This window comes from Mobula birostris, chromosome 17 (genome assembly GCF_030028105.1).
Source record: "Mobula birostris isolate sMobBir1 chromosome 17, sMobBir1.hap1, whole genome shotgun sequence".
Classification (NCBI taxonomy): domain Eukaryota; kingdom Metazoa; phylum Chordata; class Chondrichthyes; order Myliobatiformes; family Myliobatidae; genus Mobula; species Mobula birostris.
The window spans coordinates 68,048,480-68,070,626 of NC_092386.1; the positions used below are offsets into that span (position 1 = coordinate 68,048,480).

The window sequence follows — 22,147 nt, forward strand, 5'->3', positions numbered from 1 at the left end:
CAGATTCACCACCCTTTGGCTAAAGAAATTCCTCCTCATCTCCATTCTAAAAGGACACCCTCTCTATTCTGAGGCTGTGTCTGTCCCCTGGTCTCAGACTCTCCCACCATAGGAAACACCCTCTCCACATCCACTCTACCAAGGCCTTTCACCATTTGATAGGCTTTAATGAGGTCACTACTCATTCTTCTGAATTCCAGTGAATACAGGCCCAGAGCCGTCAAACAAGCCATTCAATCCTGGAATCATTTTTGTGAGCCTTCTTTGAATCCTCTCATCCTTTCTAAGGTAAGTGGCCAAAACAGCTTACAATACTCCAAGTGAGGCCTCCCCAGTGCTTTATAAAGTTTCAACATTACATCCTTGCTTATATCCTCTTGAAATGAATGCTAACATTGCATTTGCCTTCTTCACCATAGACTCAACCTGCAAATTAACCTTTAGGGAATCCTGCACAAGGACTCCCAATTCCCTTTGTGCCTCAGCTTTTTATATTCTTTTCTCCATTTAGAAAATAGTCAATCCTTTCATTTCTTCTACCTAAGTGCATGGCCATACACTTCACCACACTGTATTCCATCTGCCACTTCTTGCGTATTCTCCTAATCTGTCTAAGTCCTTCAGTAGCCTCTCTACTTCCTTAAAACCGCCTGCCCCTCCAGCTATCTTCATATCATCTGCAAATTTTGCAACAAAGCTACCAATTCCATCTTCCAAATCATTGACATTGAATGTAAAAATAATTGGTCCCAACGCAGACCACTGTGGAACACCACTAGTCACCAGCAGTCAGTCAGAAAAGGCTCCCTTTATTCCCACTCTTTGCCTCCTGCCAATCAGCCGCCGCTTCATCCATGCTAGAATCTCTGCTATAATACTATGTGCTTGTAGTTTGTTAAGCAGCCTCATATGGGGCACCTTGTCAAAGGCCTTCTGAACATCCAAGTACACAACATCAACTGATTCTCATCTGTCTATCCTGTTTGTTATTCCTTCAAATAATTCCAAGAGATATGTCAGACAAGATTTTCCCCTGACGGAACCGCGCTGGCCACGGCATATTTTATCGTGTGCCTCCAAGTACCCTGAGACCTCATCCTTAATAATCGACTCCAACATCTTCCCAACCACTGAGGTCAGACTAACTGGCCTATAGTTTCATTTCTTCTGCCTCTCTCCCTTCTTGAAGGGTGGAGTAATATTTGCAATTTTCCAGTCTTCTGGAACCGTTCCAGAACCTAATGATTCTTCAAAGATCATTACTAATGCCTCCATGATCTCTTCGACCACCTCCTTCAAAACTCTGGGGTGTAAACCATCTGATCCAGGTGACTTAGCTACCTTCAGACCTTTCAGTTTCCCAAGAACCTTCTCTGTAGTTATGGTAACTTCACACACTTCATGACCTCTGACACCTGGAACTTCCACCATACTGCTAGTGTCTTCTGCAGTGAAAACTGATACAAAATACTTATTCAATTTTTCTGCCATTTCATTGTCCCCCCTGCTACCTCTCCAGCATTGTTTTCCAGTGGTTCGATATCCACTCTTGTCTATCTTTTACACTTTATATATCTGGAGAAACTTCTAGTATCGTCTTTAATATTATTGGCTAGTTTAGTTTCGTATTCCATCTTTACCTTCTTAATGACTTTTTTAGTTGCCTTTTGTTGGTTTTTAAAAGCTTTTCAAACCTCTAACTTTCCACTAATCTTTCCTCTATTATATGCCCTCTCTTTGGGTTTTATGTTGACTGACTTCTCTTCTTAGCCATGGTTGTGTCTTCCCCTTTAGGTATATATATCTCAATTTCCCCTGGGATCAACAAAGTATGACTATGACTATGACTATGACTATCCTCTGACTTCCAAATTACTTCCAGGAATTCCAGCCATTGCCGCTCTGCTGTCATCCCTGCCGGGATTGTTTTCTAATCTATTCTGGCCAACTCTCTCATGCCTCTGTAATTCCCTTTACTCCACTGTAATACTGATACAACTAACTTTAGCTTCTCCTTCTCAAATCTCAGGGAGAATTTGATCATGTTATGATCACTTTCCCCATAGGGTTCTCTTACCTTAAGCTCTCAATCAAATTCGGAATAGCTGATCCTCTAATGGGCTCAACCATGAGCTCTAAAAAGCCATCTTGTAGGCTCTCTAGGAATCCCCCCTCCTTTAATACAGCACCAACCTGGTTTTCCCAATCTACCCGCATATTGAAATGCCCCATGACTATTGTAACAGTGCCTTTGTGGCATACATTTTCTATCTCTATCTCCTGTGGTAGCTTGTAGACCACATTGTTACTACTGTTTAGGGGTCTGTATACAACTCCCTTGCAGTTCCTTAGCTCTATCCACACCAACTCAACATCTTCCAACCCTATGTTACCTTTGTCTAACGATTTGATTTCAATTTTACCAACAGAGCAACGCCACCCTCTCTGCCTTCCAGCCTGTCCTTTTGATACAATGACATTAACCCTTTGACATTAAGCTCCCAGCTATGATATTTCAGCCATGGTTCCATGATGCCTACAACATCATACCTGACAACCTACAACTGTGCTGCAAGTTCATCTACCTTATTCTGTATACAGCGCACATTCAGATACAATACCTTCAGTACTGTATTCACCCCGTCGATATTTTTTGCACAATGCTCAACCTTTTGATTCCTAACATTGTCTGAGGTCTTACCAACATCTGCCTCCACAACCTCTCCACTAACTGGTCTGGCACTCTGGTTCCCATCCCCCTGCAACTCTAGTTTTAACCCCACCGTGCAGCATTAACAGACACTCCCATTAGGATATTAGTCCCCCTCCAGTTCAGGTGTAAGCTGTCCCTTCTGTACAGGTCCCATCTTCCCTGGAAGAGAGCCCAATGATCCAAAAATCTTATGCCTTCCTTCCTATGCCAACTCTTTAGCCATGTATTAAACTGTATAATCTTCCTAGTATAGCCTCAATAGCATGTGGCACGGGTAGCAATGCTGAGATCACAACTCTGAAGATCCTGCCCTTTAACTTAGCACCTAACTCCCTGAAGTCCCTGTGCAGAACCTCGTCACCTGTCCTAACCATGTCATTGGTATCTACATGAACCAGGAGCTCTGGCTGTTTGCCCTCCCATGTAAGAAAGCTGAGGAATCAATCTGAGATATCACAGACACTGGCACTCGGGAGGCAATATACCATCAGTTATCTTGTTCTCGCTCACAGAACCTCCTGTCTGTTCCTCTAAGTAATGAATTCCCTGTCACCACAGTGTGCCTCTTCTTCCCCCTTCCCTCCTGAGTTGCAGAACTAGGCTCAGTACCACAGACCTCATCACTGTGACTTCTCTTTGTTAGGTCATCCCCCCCCGACAATATCCAATGTGATATACCTGTTGTTGGGGGGTTGGGGTTGCCACAGGGGTTCTCTGCACTGGCTCCTTAACTCCTTTCCCCTTCCTGACTGTCATCCAGTTTCCTGTGTCCTGCACCTTGGCGTAACTACCTCTCTAAATGTTCTATCACCCCCTCAGCCTCCCGAATGATCCGGAGCTCATTCAGTTCCAGTTCCAGTTCCAGCTCATTAACGCGGTCTGTTAGAAGCTGCAGCTGGACACACTTCTCGCAGCTGGAGTGGTCAGGGACACCAGAGGTCTCCCTGCCTTCCCACATCCCGCAAGAGGAGCATTCAGTTATCCTGCCTGGCATCTCCACTGTCCTAGCTGAGCAGATATAAAGTGGAGAAGGAGCTTTGTTTCCTCTGAGTGAAGCCTCACTTCATGGAAGTCTCAAAGAGCTAAAGCCTTAAGATCACCACTCAGATGATGGCAGCTGCACTTACCCCTACCTTCCTTTAATCATTAATCCCAGACATTTTAATCATTAATCCCAAACTGGTCAAAGCTCTAGTACACTGCATTGAACCGCTCCTGCCTTTTTATGCTTGGTTGGTGGACTTGTTTGAAGTCCCCTCCTCTCCGACCTTCTGATGTCCAGACTGGCTGGTGGTCAAAGGTCAATTACCAAATAATTTGGATCTGGATGTGGCTGGTAGATGGAGCCAGCAAGGACACCTGTGGGCTTCCGCAAGCATAATCCTCGGACTGTGTTGGTCATTGACAGATTTCACTCTGTGTTTCAATGTACATGTGAAAAATAAATCTAATCTTTAATCTCCCTTGATCTGGTGTTTGCTTTGAGAGTGGATGGGAAACGTGGGGGAGGAGGGGAGGTAGGGAGCAGCGGTAACAAATTGGCCCACTGGGGAGCACCACAGATATTAGACCAAATGATATTAAAGAACGAAAAGAGGAACAGGAAAACGTGGTTCAAGTTCTGCTGTTTTCCAGTTCCTGAAAGCTAATGATTAAACTCAAAGGGTAATACACCAAGCTCTCTAAAAATGAACATAAAAATGAGCATTTTTTTCACATTTCAATCCCAAAAGGGAAAGGCGTCCCACTCCACTAGGTCAGAAAATTGGAGCCACGCCCCTTTCCCATCCTTAAAAGCCACTGACCCCTGAAACTGGCAATGCTAGATTAACCTGTGGCTGGTTTTTGAAGGAGGACAGGGAGAAGTGACGTCTAAATGTGAGTGAATACTGAGAGAGCGGCTGGCATGGGGAGAGTAATTCAATTAATCTTACATCATATGGTGTTGGTAACAGCTCCTTTAGAGAGCAGTAGTGACAGCTGGCCTCTCTGGAGTCCAAGGCTAACAAGGCATGAAACCAGTATCTGTCACTAGCTGGGCCTGAGGGACACAGCTTACAGAGGACAGAACTGGGTCACCACGTGTCCTCAACCTGCGCCTTCACCGTTTTCCTCCAGATGGTCAAGGTAAACTGCACAATGATGTCACTGGTCACACCTTGTAAGGAGTTGTGGACATCCTGGAGATTCCTGGCCCCATCCCCAGCAACTTTGTTGGGTCTGTGAGGAAAACTGGCATATTGTTTCAATGTTAAACATTCCCTTAGATATTAGATGCCTGTACAGTACAGGTTGCAGGCAACTCCACTCCCATGGATGAGTGGAGTGGGTGGGAGTGTCAGAGACCACCACCAGGCCCATTGTACAGAATGGATTTAGGACTTTCTCCATAAAGGTAGAGAAATTATGGAAGAAAAATATGTCGCAGAGTGAAGCCAATTTCCTATCCAAGGACCTATTTGTCCTCTCTAATTCCCTTTATCCCTCTCTCCTCCTCCTGCCACCTATACACTCCCTTCTTCTCCCCATTTCCTCACTAATAACTCAAATTTGCTTCCCCTCCTTCCTCCATCCCTAATCCCTCTTCTTATTGTTACTCCTCTCTACTTTCTTTCTCCCGTCCCCTGTCCTTCTCCCTCTTTTCCTTATCTCATAACAACCATAGTGGATAGCAGTGTCCATATGTGTGTCTGAGCATGTCGATACCAACTTGCAGATGATTGTGTGTGTGTGTGTGTGTGTGTGTGTGTGTGTGCGCGCGCGCGCATTGTGCCTTTACGTTTGTGTGTGTACATGTGTGTATGCATGTGTGTGTATGTACGAATATATGTGTAGGTGCACAAATCTAGGTTAAAAGTAATCTTCCAGTTTACGATGGCGCTGGTGATTCTCAGCAACTTCTGGCTGGTGGACGATGAAACCAGGGAAACAAGTTAATACTTTGTTCATCACCCTTTTTCTAGCAAATGATCACCACAAACAATAGTCTGCAACTTCCCTTTGGAGTTTGAGACAAGTCGATGTGACAGAACTGAGGCAAGGCAGCGGGCCCTTTGCCGAGAGCAAGGAAGGCCCAAGTTTCGATCAATCTAACCACTGGGCCGAGTTGGAAAGGAAGAATCGAGGCAGTGGGGACCAGGCTGCAGAGTATATCAAGGTGACTGAACCCAATGTCTGGACCAGGCTGCACAGCATATCAAAGTTGCCGAACCCGATGCCTGGACAACAACTTAGGCACTGGGCCAGATTGGAAAAGTCAGGGTGTCAGGGCCTGAAACGAGGGACGGGTCAGTTCAGCTCGCTGCTCTGTTCTGTGCTGAACTAAGGGCTCTCTTTGTGGACTTCGGTTCAGTACGCTATTTGCTTGCGTTTATTGTTAGCATGATTTGTCTTTTTTCTCTGCACATTAGGTGTTTGATGGTCTTTTCTTTAATGGTCCTTTTGGGTTCTCTGTTTTGTGGCTGCCTGTTAGGAGACAAATCTCAAGGTTGTGTAATATCTAGATACTCTGATAATAAATGTACTTTGAACATTAAACATATATGTCACCATATATGACCCTGAAATTCATTTACCTGTGGGTGTACTCATTCATAGAATCAATGAAAGACTACACACAACCAATGTGAAAGGACAACCAACTGTGCAAATACAAAAGAAAAAAAAGAAATAATGATAATAAATAAGTAATAAATATCGAGAACATGAGATGAGTCACTGAAAGTGAGCCAGTGGGTTGTGGGAACAGTTCAATGTTGGTGTCAGCAAAGTTGAGTGAAGTTATCCCCTTTTGTTCAAGAGCCTGATGGTTGAGGGGTTGTAACTGTTCCTGAACCTGGTGGTGTGAGTCCTGAGGCTCCTGTACCTTCTTCCTGATGGCAGCAGTGAGAAGAGAGAATGCTCTAAGTGGTCGGGGTCCCTGGTGATTGATGTTGTCTTCCTGCAACAGTGCTCCATGTAGAAGTGCTCAATGGTGGGGAGGGCTTTACCAGTGATGGACTGGGCCATATCCACTACTTTTTGTCCAATTTTCCATTCCAGGGCATTGGTATTTCCATACCAGACTGTGATTCAGCCACTCAATACACTCTCCACCACACAACAAAGAGGTTTGTTAAAATTTAAGATGGCATACCAGATCTTGACAAACTTCTAAGGAAGTAGAGGTGCTGCCATGTTTTCATGTTTTCATTTTAATGACACTTATGTGCTGGACCCAGGTCAGTTACTCTGAAATGATAACGCCGAGGAATTTAAAATTGCTGACTGTCTCCACCTCTGATCCCCTGATGAGGACTGGCTCATGGATCTCTGGTTTCCTCCTCCTGAAGTCAATAATCAGCTCCTTTGTCTTGTTGACATTGAGTGAAAGATTGTTATTGTGGCACCACTCAGTGAGATTTTCAAATCTCTCTCCTATATGCTGGTTTGTTACCACCATTGATTTGGCCAACGACACTGATGTCATTAGCAAACAAGTACGACAATGGAGCTGTAATCAGCCTCACTGTGATAAGTGTAAAGCCAGTAGAGCAGGGGCTAAGCATACAGACTTGTGGTGCACCTGTGCTGATGGAGATTGTGGAGGAGATGTTGTTGCCCATCCAAACTGACTGAGGAAATCAAAGATCCAATTATACAAGGAGGTATTGAGGCCAAGGTCTTGAAGCTTATTGATTAGTCTTAAGGGGATGATCGTGTTTAATGCTGAGCTGTAGTTAATAAAGTGCATCCTGATGTATGCATCATTTTGCTGTCCAGATACTCCAGAGCCAATGGGATAGCACTCTGCTGTGGACCTGTTGTGCCAGCAGGCAAATTGTAGCAGATCCAAGTCACATTTCAGGTAGGAGTTTTCACCAATCTCTCAAAGCACTTCATCACAGTGGATGTTAGTGCTACTGAACAATAGTCATTGAGGAAGAGTACCAGGATTTCTTGGGCACTGGTATAGTTGATGCCTGCTTGAAGCAGGTGGGTACCTCAGACTGCCAAAGTGAGAGGTTAAAGATCTCAGTGAACACTCCAGCTGGTTGATCAGCACAGATCGTTAGTACTCAACCAGGTACCCCGTCTAGGCGGGACGCCTTCCTTGGGTTCACCCTCCTGAAGGATACTCTCACATTGGCCTCAGAGACTGAAGGCACTGGGGGCTGCAGGAGGTCATGGAGGTTTCTCCAGGTTTTGTTGGTCAAGGTGAGCATAGAAGGCTTTGAGCCATCTGGGTGCAAAGCACTTTAAGTTCCTTGGTTTCACTTTGTAAGAGGTAATAACATTCAAGCCCTGTCACAGCTATCGAGCATCCTTCAGTGATTCAAGTTTAGTCCAGAATTGCCACCTTGCATGTGAGATGGCTTCTGGAGATCATACCTGGACCTCTTGTATCTTACTTGGTCACCAGACCTGAATGCCACTGATCTGGCCCTCAGCAGATTATGGATATCATGGTACATCCAGAACTTCTAGTTGGAGGAGACTCTGAATGATTTTGTGGGGATCATTGGTTCATTATGTGCCATGTCGTACAATGTGGGCAAGTATTTTCCTCCCATGACCATTGTTGTTCTTGGCGAATATTTCTTCAGAAGTGGTTTGCCCTTGCCTTTTTCTAGGCAGTTATTTACAAGACTAGCGACCCCAGCCACTATCAATACTTTTCAGAGATTGTCTGCCTGGTGTCAGTGGTCGCAAAACCAGTTCTTGTGTTATGACTATCCACCACCTGCTTCCAGGGCTTCGCATGACCCTGATTGGGGGTGGTGGGGGGGGGGTGCTAAGGAGGTCTATGTCTTGCCCAGGGGTGACCTGCGGGCTAGCAGAGGGACGGAGCACCTTACACCTCCTTTGGTAGAGATGTATCTCCACCCCACCATCTATTTTATGGGGATACACTCATCTATGACTGCTTTTATAAAGTATGTGACAAGCATGGTGTATTCATCTAGATCCTTGAACACGGCCCTGTACACCAACTCAAAGCAATCCCATAGCAGCTCCTCTGCCTCCTGCAACCACTTCTTTGTTGTCCTGATCTCTGGAGCTTTGCTCTTTAGCTTCTGACTGTATGTAGGTAGGAGAAGGACAGCCCAGTGATCAGATTTACTGAAATGTGGCATGGGCTTGGGTGGCTAGTCATTCTTTAACATAGATTGGCAGTAGTCTAGTGTGTTTGAAGCCTTGGTGCTGCATGTTACATGCTAATGGTAATTGGGCAGAGTTTTCTTCAGACAAGCATGACTGAAGTCCCCGACTATGATTTGAAATGTGTTGGGGTGGACTGTACCTTATCTGGTGATGGCAGCATTCAATACCTCAAAATACATGTATGTAAACATGTGTATGTTTACACATGAATGTAGGTATTTGCACATGTTTGAGTTTATGTACACTTGTTTCTTTGCATGTGTTTTGGTTTATGACTACATGTGTGTCTGTTAGTGTGAACTTGTGTGCATGTGTGTGTGTGCATGAGTGTGTGTGTGAATGCATGAGTGTGTGCGTGAGAGTGTGAGTGCGCGTGAGAGTGAGTGCATGTGTGTGTGTGAGTGCATGCGTGTGAGTGTGTGTGTAAGTGAGTGTGTGTGTGTGAGATTGAGTGCATGAGTGTGTGTGTATCCATGAGAGTGTGCGCGCGCGCGCGTGTGTGTGTGTGTGTGTGTGTGTGTGTGTGAGTGTGTGTGCATGCATCTGAGTATGTGTGTGAGTGCATGAGTGTACATGTGTGAGTGCGTGAGTCTGTGTGTGTGCATGAGTATGTGTGTGAGAGTGTGTGTGAGTGTGAGAGTATGTGTGTTGGTGTGTGTGAGTACGTGTGTGTGTCAGTGTGTGTGTGTGGATGGGTGAGTGTGTGTGTGTGTGTGTGTGTGTGTGTGTGTGTGTGTCTGTGTGTGTCTGTGTTCCCATGTCAACACGCATTTCTGTTTGTATATTTGTATATATGCTTGTGTTTAAGGTGTGTGTATGCATTTTAGGTGTGTGCATGCATAGATGTCTGTTTGTGTCTGTGCATTTGTGGTGTTTTTCATTTGTGTGGAGTTGAGATGTGCACTGGTGCTGTTGCTATACCATGTTTTCTATATTACAACAGTGGGCACGTGGCCAAGTGGTTAAGGCATTGGACTAGCGACCTGAAGGTCGTGAGTTCGAGCCCCAACCGAGGCGACACGTTGTGTCCTTGAGCAAGGCACTTAATCACACATTGCTCTGCGATGACACTGGTGCCAAGCTGTATGAGTCCTAAAGCTCTTCCCTTGGACAACATTGGTGTCGTGGAGAGGGGGGACTTGCAGCATGGGCAACTGCTGGTCTTCCATACAACCTTGCCCAGGCCTGCGCCCTGGAGAGTGAAGACTTTCCAGGCGCAGATCCATGGTCTCGCAAGACTAACGGGTATCTTTAATATTACGACAGTGAATCTCCTTGAAGAACACCTCAGCTGTGGTAAATGAGTTTTGAGACATCTCAGGCTAATGAAAAGCACTACATACAGAAGACAACACAATTCTGTCAAAGAGGTAGCTTTTGGAACTGTGATCACTGTGGATGATGTTGGTGTACACTTTTGGTGGGATGATTCTTGGACGACCGAGTAATCCTTTCAGTTGCGAGGATGTGAATCCAGTTTCCATCCCAAGGTGTTTTGCAACAGCAGATTCATCTGACAAGCAAAGGAAACTTCTGCAGCAGAATAGACAAGGATCAGAGGGGTTCCCAGCGGACACACTGAAACAGCCCAGTGGGGATCCCAGTGGACACAATGAAACAGCCCAGAGGGGATCCCAGTGGACACACTGAAATAGCCCAGAGAGATTCCCAGTGGACACACAAAAACAGCCCAGACAGATTCCCAGTGGATGCACTGAAACAGCCCAGAGAAGTTCCCAGTGGACACAGGGAAACAGCCAGAGGGGTTCCCAGTGGACACACTGAAACAGCCCAGAGGGGTTCCCAGTGGACACACAGAAACACCCCAGAGGGGTCCCAGTGGACACGCGGAAACAGCCCAGAGGGGTTCCCAGTGAACATACTGAAACAGCCCAGAGGGGTTCCCAGTGGACACACTGAAACTGCCCAGATGGGTTCCCAGTGGACACAGGGAAAAAGCTCAGGGAGGTTCCCAATGGACACACTGAAACAGGCCAGAGGGGTTCCCAGTGGACACATGGAAACTGCCCAGAGGGGCTCACAGTTGACACACTGAAACAGCCCAGAGGGGTTCCCAGTGAACACAGGGAAACAGCACAGATGGGTTCCCAGTGAACGCACCGAAACAGCCCAGAGGTGCTCCCACTGGTCACACGAAACAGCCCAAGGCTTTCCCAGTGGACACACTGAAACAGCCCAGATGGGTTCCCAGTGAACACACGGAAACCGCCCAGAGGAGTTCCCAGTGGACACACTGAAACAGCCCCGACTGGTTCCCAGTGGACACTGGGAAGCAGCCCAGAGGGGTTCCCGGTGAACACATGGAAACCGCCCAGAGTGGTTCCCAGTGGACACGCTGAAACAGCCCAGAGGTGTTGCCAGTGAACATACTGAAACAGCCCAGAGGGCTTCCCAGTGGACACAGGGAAACAGCCCAGAGGGCTTCCCAGTGGACGCACGGAAAAAGCCCAACAGGTTCCCAGAGGACACACAGAAACAGCCCAGAGGAGTTCCCAGTGGACACAGGGGAAACGGCCCAGAGGGGTTCCCAGTGAACACACGGAAAATCCCAGACTGGTTCCCAGTGGACACACTGGAACAGCCCAGTCAGGTTCCCAGTGGATACAGGGGAAACAGCCTAGACGGGTTCAACAATGAACACATGGAAACCAACCAGAGGTGTTCCCAGTGAACACACAGAAACAGCCCAGAGGTGTTCCCAGTGAACACACAGAAACAGCCCAGAGGGGTTCCCAGTGAACACACAGAAACAGCCCAGAGGGGTTCCCAGTGAACACACTGAAACAGCCTAGAGGGGTCCCCAGTGAACACATGTAAACAGCCCAGAGGGGTTCCCAGTGGTCACACAGAAACAGCACAGATGGATTCCCAGTGGACACCCTGAAACAGCCCAGAGGGGTACCCCATGGACACAGTGAAACAACCCGAGGGGTTTCAAGTTGTCACATGGAAACAGCCCAGAGGCTTTCCAAGTAGTCACGTGGAAACAGCCCAGAGGGGTTCCCAGTGGACAGAGGGAAACAACCCAGAGGGGTTTCCAGTGCATACACTGAAACAGCCCAGAGGGGTTCCCTGTGGGCACAGTGAAACAATCCAGAGGGGTTTCCAGTGGTCACACGGAAACAGCCCAGAGGCTTTCCCAGTGGACACACTGAAACAGCCCAGATGGGTTCCCAGTGAACACACGGAAAGCGCCCAGAGGGGTTCCCAGTGGACACACTGAAACAGCCCAGACTGGTTCCCAGTGGACACAGGGAAACATCCCAGAGGGGTTCCCAGTGGACAGAGGGAAACAGCCCAGAGGGGTTTCCAGTGCATACACTGAAACAGCCCAGAGGGCTTCCCAGTGGACACACAGAAAAAGCCCAGACAGGTTCCCAGTGGACACACAGAAACAGCCCAGAGGGGTTCCCAGTGGACACAGGGAAACAGCCCAGAGGTGTCCCAGTGGACACACTGAAACAGCCATGACAGGTTCCCAGTTGACACAGGGAAACAGCCCAAAGGCTTTCCTAGTGGACGCACGGAAACAGCCCAGTCAGGTTCCCAGTGGACACAGTCTAGATGGGTTCAACAATGAACACATGGAAACCGACCAGAGGTGTTCCCAGTGAACACACAGAAACAGCCCAGAGGGGTTTCCAGTGGACACACTGAAACAGCCCCGAGGGGTTCCCAGTGGACACACTGAAACAGGCCAGAGGGGTTCCCAGTGAACACTCCGAAACAGCCTAGAGTGGTTCCCAGTGGTCACACCGAAACAGCCCATAGGGGTTCCCAGTGAACACAGGGAAACAGCCCAGATGAGTTCCCAGTGAACACTCCGAAACAGCCCAGAGGGGTTCCCAGTGGTCACACGGAAACAGCCCAGAGGGTTTCCCAGTGGACAGAGGGAAACTGCCCAGAAGGGTTCCCAGTGCATACACTGAAACAGCCCAGAGGGGTTACCCATTGACACAGTGAAACAACCCAGAGGAGTTTCCAGTGGTCACACGGAAACAGCCCAGAGGCTTTCCCAGTGGACACACTGAAACAGCCCAGATGGGTTCCCAGTGAACACATGGAAAGCGCCCAGAGGGGTTCCCAGTGGACACACTGAAACAGCCCAGAGGGGTTCCCAGCGGACACAGGGAAACAGCCCAGATGGGTTCCCAGTGGACACAGGGAAACAGCCCAGAGGGGTTCCCAGTGGACACACTGAAACAACTCAGACGGTTTCCCAGTGGACACACTGAAACAGCCCAGACTGGTTTCCAGTGGACACACTGAAACAGCCCAGGGGGTGTCTTGTGGACACACTGAAACAGTCCAGAGGGTTTCCCAGTGTACACATGGAAACAGCCCAGACGGGTACCCAGTGGACACACGGAAACAGTCCAGAGGCGTTCCCAGTGAACACACAGAAACAGCCCAGAGTGGTTCCCAGTGGACACACTGAAACAGCCCAGAGGGGTTCCCAGTGAACATACTAAAACAGCCCAGAGGGGTTCCCAGTGGACACATGGAAACAGCCCAGAGGGGTTCCCAGTGGACACACGGAAAAAGCCCAGACAGGTTTCCAGTGGACGCACGGAAACAGCCCAGAGGGGTTCCCAGCAGGCCAGGCAGCATCTCTAGGAAGAGGTACAGTTGACGTTTCAGGCCGAGACCCTTCGTCAGGACTAACTGAAGGAAGAGTTAGTAAGAGATTTGAAAGTGGGAGGGGGAGGGGGAGATCCAAAATGATAGAAGACAGGAGGGGGAGGGATGGAGCCAGCAACTTTGATGTTTGTTGCTTGAATTTCCAGCATCTGCAGAATTCCTGTTGTTTCCAGAGGGGTTCCCAGTGGACACACGGAAACGGCCCAGAGTAGTTCCCAGTGAACACATGGAAACAGTCCACACGGGTTCCCGGTGGACACACAGAAACAGCCCAGACAGGTTCCCAGTTGACATACTGAAACACCCCAGAGGGGTTCCCAGTGGACACAGGGAAACTGCCCAGATGGGTTCCCAGTGAACACACCGAAACAGCTCAGAGGGGTTCCCAGTGGACACAGGGAAACAGCCCAGAGAGGTTCCCAGTGGACACACAGAAACAGCCCAGAGGGGTTCCCAGTGGACACATGGAAACAACCCAGAGGGGTTCCCAGTGGACATACTGAAACAGCCCAGAGGGGTTCCCAGTGGACAAACTTAAACAGTCCAGATGGGTCCCCGGTTGACACACTGAAACAGCCCATAGGGGTTCCCAGTGAACACACCAAAACAGCTCAGAGGGGTTCCCAGTGGTCACACAGAAACAGCCCAGAGGCTTTCCCAGTGGACACACTGAAACGGCCCAGGGGGATTCCCAGTGAACACACAGAAACAGCCCAGATGGGTTCCCAGTGAACACACGGAACCAGCCCAGGCGGGTTCCCAGTTGACACACTGAACATTTCAAGCCTGTAATTTCCAAACACAGTCGCCAGCATATAAGTAAATCAATTGAACTGCGGACATTGAGAGTGAACTCCTGATGTTAAATGATTTTCCTTTGAAATGAGTTCAGGTTGAGATCCAGTGGTTAAAACTGCATGCTCCATTTGTCCATTATTTCATAGTGATATGGGTTATTCTTACACTCATCCTGCTCTAACACAGTTGTAGAATGTGTAAGCAAAGCGGGCAGGTCTTAAGTGGCCAACACTGGGCTTATTTTTAGTACCACATTATATTTGTTTCTGGGAACTTGTCTGGGCTGTTTCTGGCGTGTATAGGAGGATCCAAACAAAAAGATATCAGTAAGAGAAAATAAATGTTAACGATGTTTATATAACGTGTCAACATGAGTGAGGTCCAAGCAAATAAAACAGTTAGTTCTTCAAATAGCTAATGTCAAGGCCCCAGAGGCTCTCCATTAATGTACTACACCTCTATTAAAATTTCACTGTCCATCTATCACAAAATCACAGGAAAATCCCACTGCTCCTTCCTCACAGAACCAAATGCAATTCCAAAGGATGTAATACTATGAAATGTACTTTGGTAACTACCCTGATGGAGTGTATTGGTCTGTCTTAGTTCAAGTATTAAGCTGTCCCTTCTCCCTAGCCCCTGACCACATGAAATATTGGGGCTTCAGTTCCGTATGCATTCAGTAAGCTTCGATCGAGTAGTACAAACAAACAGACCACAATTTCAAGCTAATTTCTAAATTGTGAAGTTAAAGGGGGTAGGGGTGGCATGGAATTGTGATCATAGAAGGTGGCTGGGGGGTGGACAGTCTGAGATGTACTTCTGTTTTTCCAGTGGAATAATTGAAAACCTGCTTCGCTGGGACCCTTCTGTTCCATTGCTCATGTACAGGGACAGGTGCCATTTCAAGCATTCTCCAAATGGCCCCAGCTTTCATATTCAAATGTGGATGATTTGAACACTCAACATAATTTCAAAAATAGTGATAGTTGAATCAGTAATTTGATGTGATGGGAGGGATATCAGCCTCATTTTGAGGAATTAATGAAAAGTGAGACCACTCAAAATACAGCTGTTTATGTATGAAGGATTTGTCAGAAAGTTCCTGATAACCTGCTTGAATTTGTCATCTGCCTAAACCAATTTAGTGCTTTGTGACTTTTACAGTCTATCTTCTATGATCCTTTTCCTTGTGGCCTCCTCAAGACTGAATTGTTCATTATCTTCATCAAAAGTCTCGTGCCAAACTGTCTCCAGTATTTCAATGACACCCCAAAGAGCAGAATAGTACCTTAGTCAGTGCAGAGTCCAACCAGAGTCCTGTGTAGCTAATGTGAACTGCCCTTGACAGATACACATGCATATTTCAATATTATCTTTTCAGTGTCGATGTTGCAAACAAATCTCATTCAATTTCACCTTTAGAGATACAAAGCACCACATCCAAAGTATGAGTGGTATTTTTCTTATTGCTTGGAGCACTTCAGACTAGTCTGTCTAGTGGTCAGCTAAAGGTTCAAAGTCATTTTGTAGGTCACAAGCCAACTGTCAAGAGCTGTGATTTGATTTATCTTTTCTCAGAGTTCTGGATAAAATGAATGAGAAAGATCACCCCATGGCTACAGGTTAGTCAAATAACCACTTTAGTTAATATTAAGGTCTTGTTTCTTTCCCCTCAAAATATACACTTAATAACATTTGTAAATATGTAATGAACTAAATTGGCATGTTGCTATTAAACAGTATATGAACAAATATTTCATTTGCAGGTTTACCATTTTACTAGCATGACATAATCTTTTCCTTTACATATACAGTATGTCTCGACTACACAGTCCAAAGAGTTATTACAAACGTTCCAGATGCTCATTGACAAATCGTGGGATGTAGTTGTTGCACCAATCTTCAGAGTCACACTTAGCATGCAGTCTTGCACTTTGAACGTGCATATCTGTAACAATTGATCATAGACATCTCCTTCCACTGCAAGATGAGGAGGTTTCACTCGTGATCAGGGGGTATAATCCATGTGTTAGATCAAATATAAGTACAGCTCATATCATATATACTGTAAATGGATCTATTAAAGAAGAAGCTGCCTGGTCTGTGCCTCCTTCTGTTTACACCAGTTACATGAAGCCCGGTGTAAACAGGATCTTCCAAAGTTATTTTGGACGAATAAGGAAGTAGACAAAACAGTAAGGCCAGCTCTTATTCTCATCACTATATACCTGAGTGGCTTTCTAGAAACTGGAGTCAAACCGAGTGAACCAGCTGAATTTTATGGCAGTCAAGTGTTTTGTTTTGTTTTTATTCTCTTTAATTGATCCTAATATTTATTTCTAGATTGTAGTAAAGCGATTTCAAATTTGAGAGCTTCCACAGTGGAGTTTCAATGTGGGGATATTCCCTGGATAATTATTTTAACTGTATTAAAGTGAATGATGAATAAATGATATCTAAAGTTAAAAAAAAGCTTTAACTTATGTTGGCTTCACAGAATAAAAATCCTTTTCCCCTCCAGCTACTGTCTTGTATTAGGTGTCTGGTCTGTAAGGCTGAAAGTATAATTGAATTTGCTAATGTTGAACCCACATCCAGCTTTCCTGCTGGCAGCTCATTCCACACTCACACCATCCTCGGAGTGAAGAATCTCCCACTCACGTTCCCCTTAAACATTTCACCTTTCACCCTTAACTCATGACATCAAGTCCTAGTCTCAGCCAACCTCAGTGAAAAAGCCTCCTTGCATTTACCCCATCTATAGCCCCCATAAGTTTGTATACCTCTATCAAATCTCCCCTCAGTTTCCTGCACTATGTGGAATAAATTCCCAACCTATTCAACATTTCCCTGTAACTCAGGTCAAGTCCTGTCACCATCCTTGTAAATTTTCTTTGTATTCTTTCAATTGTATTGACATCCTTCCTGCAGGTAGGTGACCAGAACTGCACACTAGACTCCAAATTAGGTTTCACCAATGTCCCGTACAACTTCAACATAACATCCCAACTCCTGTACTCAATTATTTGATTTAAAAAAGCCAATGTTCCAAAAGATTTCTTTATGGCACTATCTACCAGTGCTGCCACTTTCAAGGAATTATGGATCTGTACTCCCAGAACCTTCTGCTCTATCGAACTCCTCAGTGCCCTACCACTCACCATGCAAGTCCTATCCTGGTTTGTCCTCCTAGAGTACAACACCTCACACCTGTCTGCATTAAATTCCACCTGCCACTTTTCCGCTCGTTAGTCCAGATCCTGTTGCAGCTTTGATAGTCTTCCTTGCTGTCCGTAATACCCCCAGACTTGGTGCCATTTGTAAATTTGCTGATCCAGTTAACAACGTTATCATTTAGATCTTTGATACAGATGACAAACAACAATGGACCCAGCACCGATCCCTGTGGCACATCACTAGTCACAAGCCTCCAGTCAGAGAGGCAACCACTACTACAACTCTTTGGCTTCTCCCATGATGTCAACATCTAATCCAATTTACTACCTCATCTTGAAAGCTAAGCGACTGAACCTTCCTGTCCAACCTCCAATGCAGGACCCTGTTAAGGTCTTGCTAAAGTCCATGTAGACAACATCCACTGCCTTGCTTTCATCAACTCTCCTGATAACTTCCTCAGAAAAATCTGTATATATGAGAGGGGGGGGTGGGGGAAGGATGATATATTTATACTTGATATAAATACCCTGTACCTTCTCTCCAATGGTAGTCAGATGAAGATGGCATAATGCAAGTTGATAGTGATGGATGCCACCTTTCCAAGGTGCTGCTTCTTGACGACATCTTCGGTGTTGGTGGGGGGGGGGGTGGGTTGTTCCCATAATTGAACTGACTGTGTTTACCAACCTCAGCAGTCTCTTGAGGTTCTATGCATTGGAGCCCCTACCCCAGGCTGCAGTACAACCAGTCAGAATGCTCCCCACTGTGCATCTACAGAAATTTGTTAGAATTTCTGATGACATACCAAATCTCAAATACCTAATGAAATAGAATTGCTGGCAGGCGTTCTTCGTGACTGCATCAATGTGTTGATCACAGGACGGATTCTCCGAGGTGTTGATGTCCAGGAACCCATTTCACTGTTGACCGCTCACTGAGCATTGACGTGAGTTCTCCCAAATTCCCCTTTCTGAAGTCCACAATCAGTACCTCGCTTATCCTATTTATCCTAGACCTTACTCTGTTTTTGGGCTAGGTTGTTTAATAATGCATCTCTTGCTGGTTTGATGAGTGCATGGGAACTTTGTTCTCCCATATTTCTTTCCCACATTTCACCCACAGTTTTACCCATTAATAGCTTTCTTCAGTCTATTGTGGTAAATTCCCATCATGGGTTTCCAAAGTTTAAAACTTTGACTTGTTAATCATAATCTATCGCATTATGATCTTGCACCTTGTTGCCTATTTGCACTGTACTTTCTCTGGAGCCGTTACGCTTTATTGTGCATTGTTATTCTTTTACTATAAATCATCTGATCTGTATGCTAGACAGACTTTGAACTGTATCTCGCTACATGTGACAATAATAAACCAATTCCAATTCCAAGCACGCCATCACACCAGTTACATAAATATCTGTCAATATGGTCTAACTAGGAGTTCCAGTCCTGTAGGATTATTAGCTACTTGGGTCATGCTCATAGCAAAACCCAAGATTACACTGAATATTGATGTTAGGAGCAAGATTCTTTAAACTCTATTTTAGGATGCCAAATGTGGCTGAATTGCATCACATTGATCTTAGTGTGCTGGAGGCTCAGTGGCTATTTGGTCAGGACATCTTTTGGACCTTAGACATTATGAGGATCACGTGAAGAGTAAAAAAAATCGACATGTGCCAGGATCAAACAGCCTCAGCCAGATTCCCAGCAAAGTTCCAGATTTTCCCATGACATTTGCTTGCCCAAACTCCCCCTGCTGCATTCATGTGGCACTTTCTAAATTCTCTGTTGCTATCATTCTTGGGCACATTTGACTGAGATTACTCTTCAGTGTAGTTTTTTGGATAGCTTCCTATTGGAGGCTCAGGATTGAGATTGTCCAGCCTTTGACAAAACCAGTGGAGGTCAGTCGCTTTGTTGAGTCATTGCAGTGTGATGAAACTTCTCACTAAGTGAGAAAAGACTGCTCAGCATTTATGACAGACTGAGGCAGCAACTGGTTCAATTGCATTTTTTCAATTATTTGCATACTATAACTATCCCAGCTAAATTAATATGACTTGCTGCAACAAGGCTCTTGTTGCTTAAATCCTAATCTTCCTACATCCCAGCGACAACCTCTGTCTCATAAGTCCTTTGTAACATCGTTACTGTCTTCAATTTAATTTTCTTTTGTCAGCTGTGATTCACTTGCTGCCACCTTTGGTTCTATATCGCCAGACTGTGGGTTCGAATCTCCAGATGGAAGGCAACGTAGAATGTAGTGCATTGGAATATAACATTCAAGCGGGGCCTGATGCTATTAAATCCTTAAGACCTTTGACTCCAGTTTTAGTCTATGCCCCCAGACTCCCTGCCACAAAAGCATAACAGTTGAAAGGTTCAAATGTTCATTTTAATATCAAAGAGTGTATACAGTACACAACTTGAAATTCTTTCTCCTCACAGACGTCCACAAAACAAGAATCCCATAGAATGAATGATGGAAAGCGTTGAGGCCCCGAAGCCCCTCCTTCGCAAGCAACAGCAAAAGCAAAAGCATCAACGCCCCTTCCCCACCTCTCGCACCAGCAGAAACACCAAACCCTCCATTCCCACCATGAAAGCAACAGCAGAAGCCCACCCCCGCAAAGAGACCCCGATCCAGAGTCCATCTAAAACTACAGTCCACAAACCAGCACTTCGGTATCTCCGACAGGCTCTCACTCTCCATCAAGGGAGAGAGAAATCACTCCTGCAACAACGAGAGTGGAGACCATCAACTCACTATTCCGATGTGACAATCTTGCACACTGTTCATACGGATTAGTTATGCCTACTTTTGAAAATATTTTTTCGACTTACATCCGACTGATTTGGTAAAATTATGACACATCTTTTAGTCTAATTGCTTGAATGATTGTGAAAATTTGCTTCACTTTGTGATTATGGATTCCAATGTAAATCTGGGTGTAGCGGTACCACAATATCAAAATGGATAAACTCAATTGAAGCAACTTTGACGTGTGTTGCTTGAATTTCCAGCATTTGCAGAATTCCTCGTGTTTGTGGTTTTAAACTCATTTGAATTTTAGCTTGATTATATTTGGATTTGTATTCTGATCACATCACATGGTAAATTATGAATGCACGAGTGATGACAATATTGAGAAACAGGAGATGATATGGAATGAACTTCTCAAATTTGGTTGCCTTTAAGAATGTATAGTATCTCCGTCATGCAAACTGTGATCTTGAGCAACAGTTCTAAAGCAGGCTCAATCTCAGCAGACTGGTGTCAAATAGTCTGCATCATTGCCCCAACTCTTTTAACCTAATGTTGCACCTCACTTCCAAACAGTTTCTTACCTGAGTGAAACTAATCTAAATCTGTTTAACCCACACCACTTTATGCAGAGCCAAGGTTACTCCAACCTCAGTCATTAAGTTGCAATACAGGTCTGAACTCTGACTCATTCACTAAAACAAATTAAAGAATGACACCTCCACTCAACATCCAAAAACCTTTACGAGTCTGTCCCCATGACAACACTATTCCTGACAATAAGGATCATGAGACCAGGAACTGGGCATCAGTGATACACAAACTCTGTATGCTTCCAAGATATGGACTACTTATGAGAGGGAGCTCAAAGATAATGGAGAAAAACTGCCAATGTCTTCTTTACAAAATCCTCCAGATCTAATGGTGGGATTCAGCATCTTCTCCCAGGCCAAGATGGTCAATGTTAAGATCATGATCACCAATTGTTGGTTTCAAAGAGAAAGCCAGGGACTTGTTTTCCTGACATCTTATTCCTAAGGTTTGTACTCTGAAGCTCTGAGACAGCTTTCAACGCTTCTTTAGAAACAGTAACATTGGTATAAGTTCATGTGAATCCACACCTGCAACTGATTGCAACGAAACAGAAACATTCTGGATGGTACTGAGTACTTCAAATCCATTCACTCAGAGCACACAGAAAACAAATGTAAATAGTTGAAGGAGTATGGCAATCTCCACACACTCATCCACCAGTCCTGTCAAACATCTCTTCTAGCATAATCTGCAAATCACACATTGACCTGAACAGAGTAGCTCATTCCAAGGGACTTCCAAAGGTCAAAACAACATTGAAAAATAGGTCAGGAGATGAACAGACAAGTATAACCATTGGATTTCAATTGGAGTGCATTTAAATGAAATACCAGCATTAATCTGAATGGTAGATATTTCCTCTTTAGGATCAACAAGTTGAAAACAGTCAGCAGTATTAACATCAAGAGGTCAGTCTCAGTGTCAGCTGTTATCCACTGGAGGTTATGATTGGAAACTCACGGGCTCAAAGGGCTGCTTCAGTACACCCACTAGGAACCTGTCTGCAATCCTTGGCCATGCTGCCGCTGAAGCCCCCATAGTCGATCTGATGAACCTGCTGCGTGAAAATACCTTGGGATGTATACTATATTGGATTCAAATCCTCCCGTGTGAAAGGATTATTCGTTCTCCCAGAATCATCCTACCAGAAGTGTGCACCAACATCAACCATAGTGTTCACTGTCCCAACGGCTACTTCTTTGCTAGAACTATGGAGTCTGATGTTAAATAGTACTTTTCACCAGCCTGAGATATCTCAAACTCATTTAGCACAACTGAGATGTTCTCCAA

The 22,147-nt window shown here is 45.5% G+C and overlaps 1 long non-coding RNA gene across 1 annotated transcript; it reads left to right on the forward strand.

The window, feature by feature from the left end:
- The first annotated feature begins 4,528 nt into the window (after positions 1 to 4,528).
- On the forward strand, positions 4,529 to 20,486 carry LOC140211430 (uncharacterized). The gene is made up of 3 exons (XR_011889459.1): positions 4,529 to 4,591; positions 15,899 to 15,942; positions 19,948 to 20,486. It is a non-coding gene; the product is annotated as an uncharacterized lncRNA (long non-coding RNA).
- The last annotated feature ends 1,661 nt before the right edge of the window (positions 20,487 to 22,147 follow it).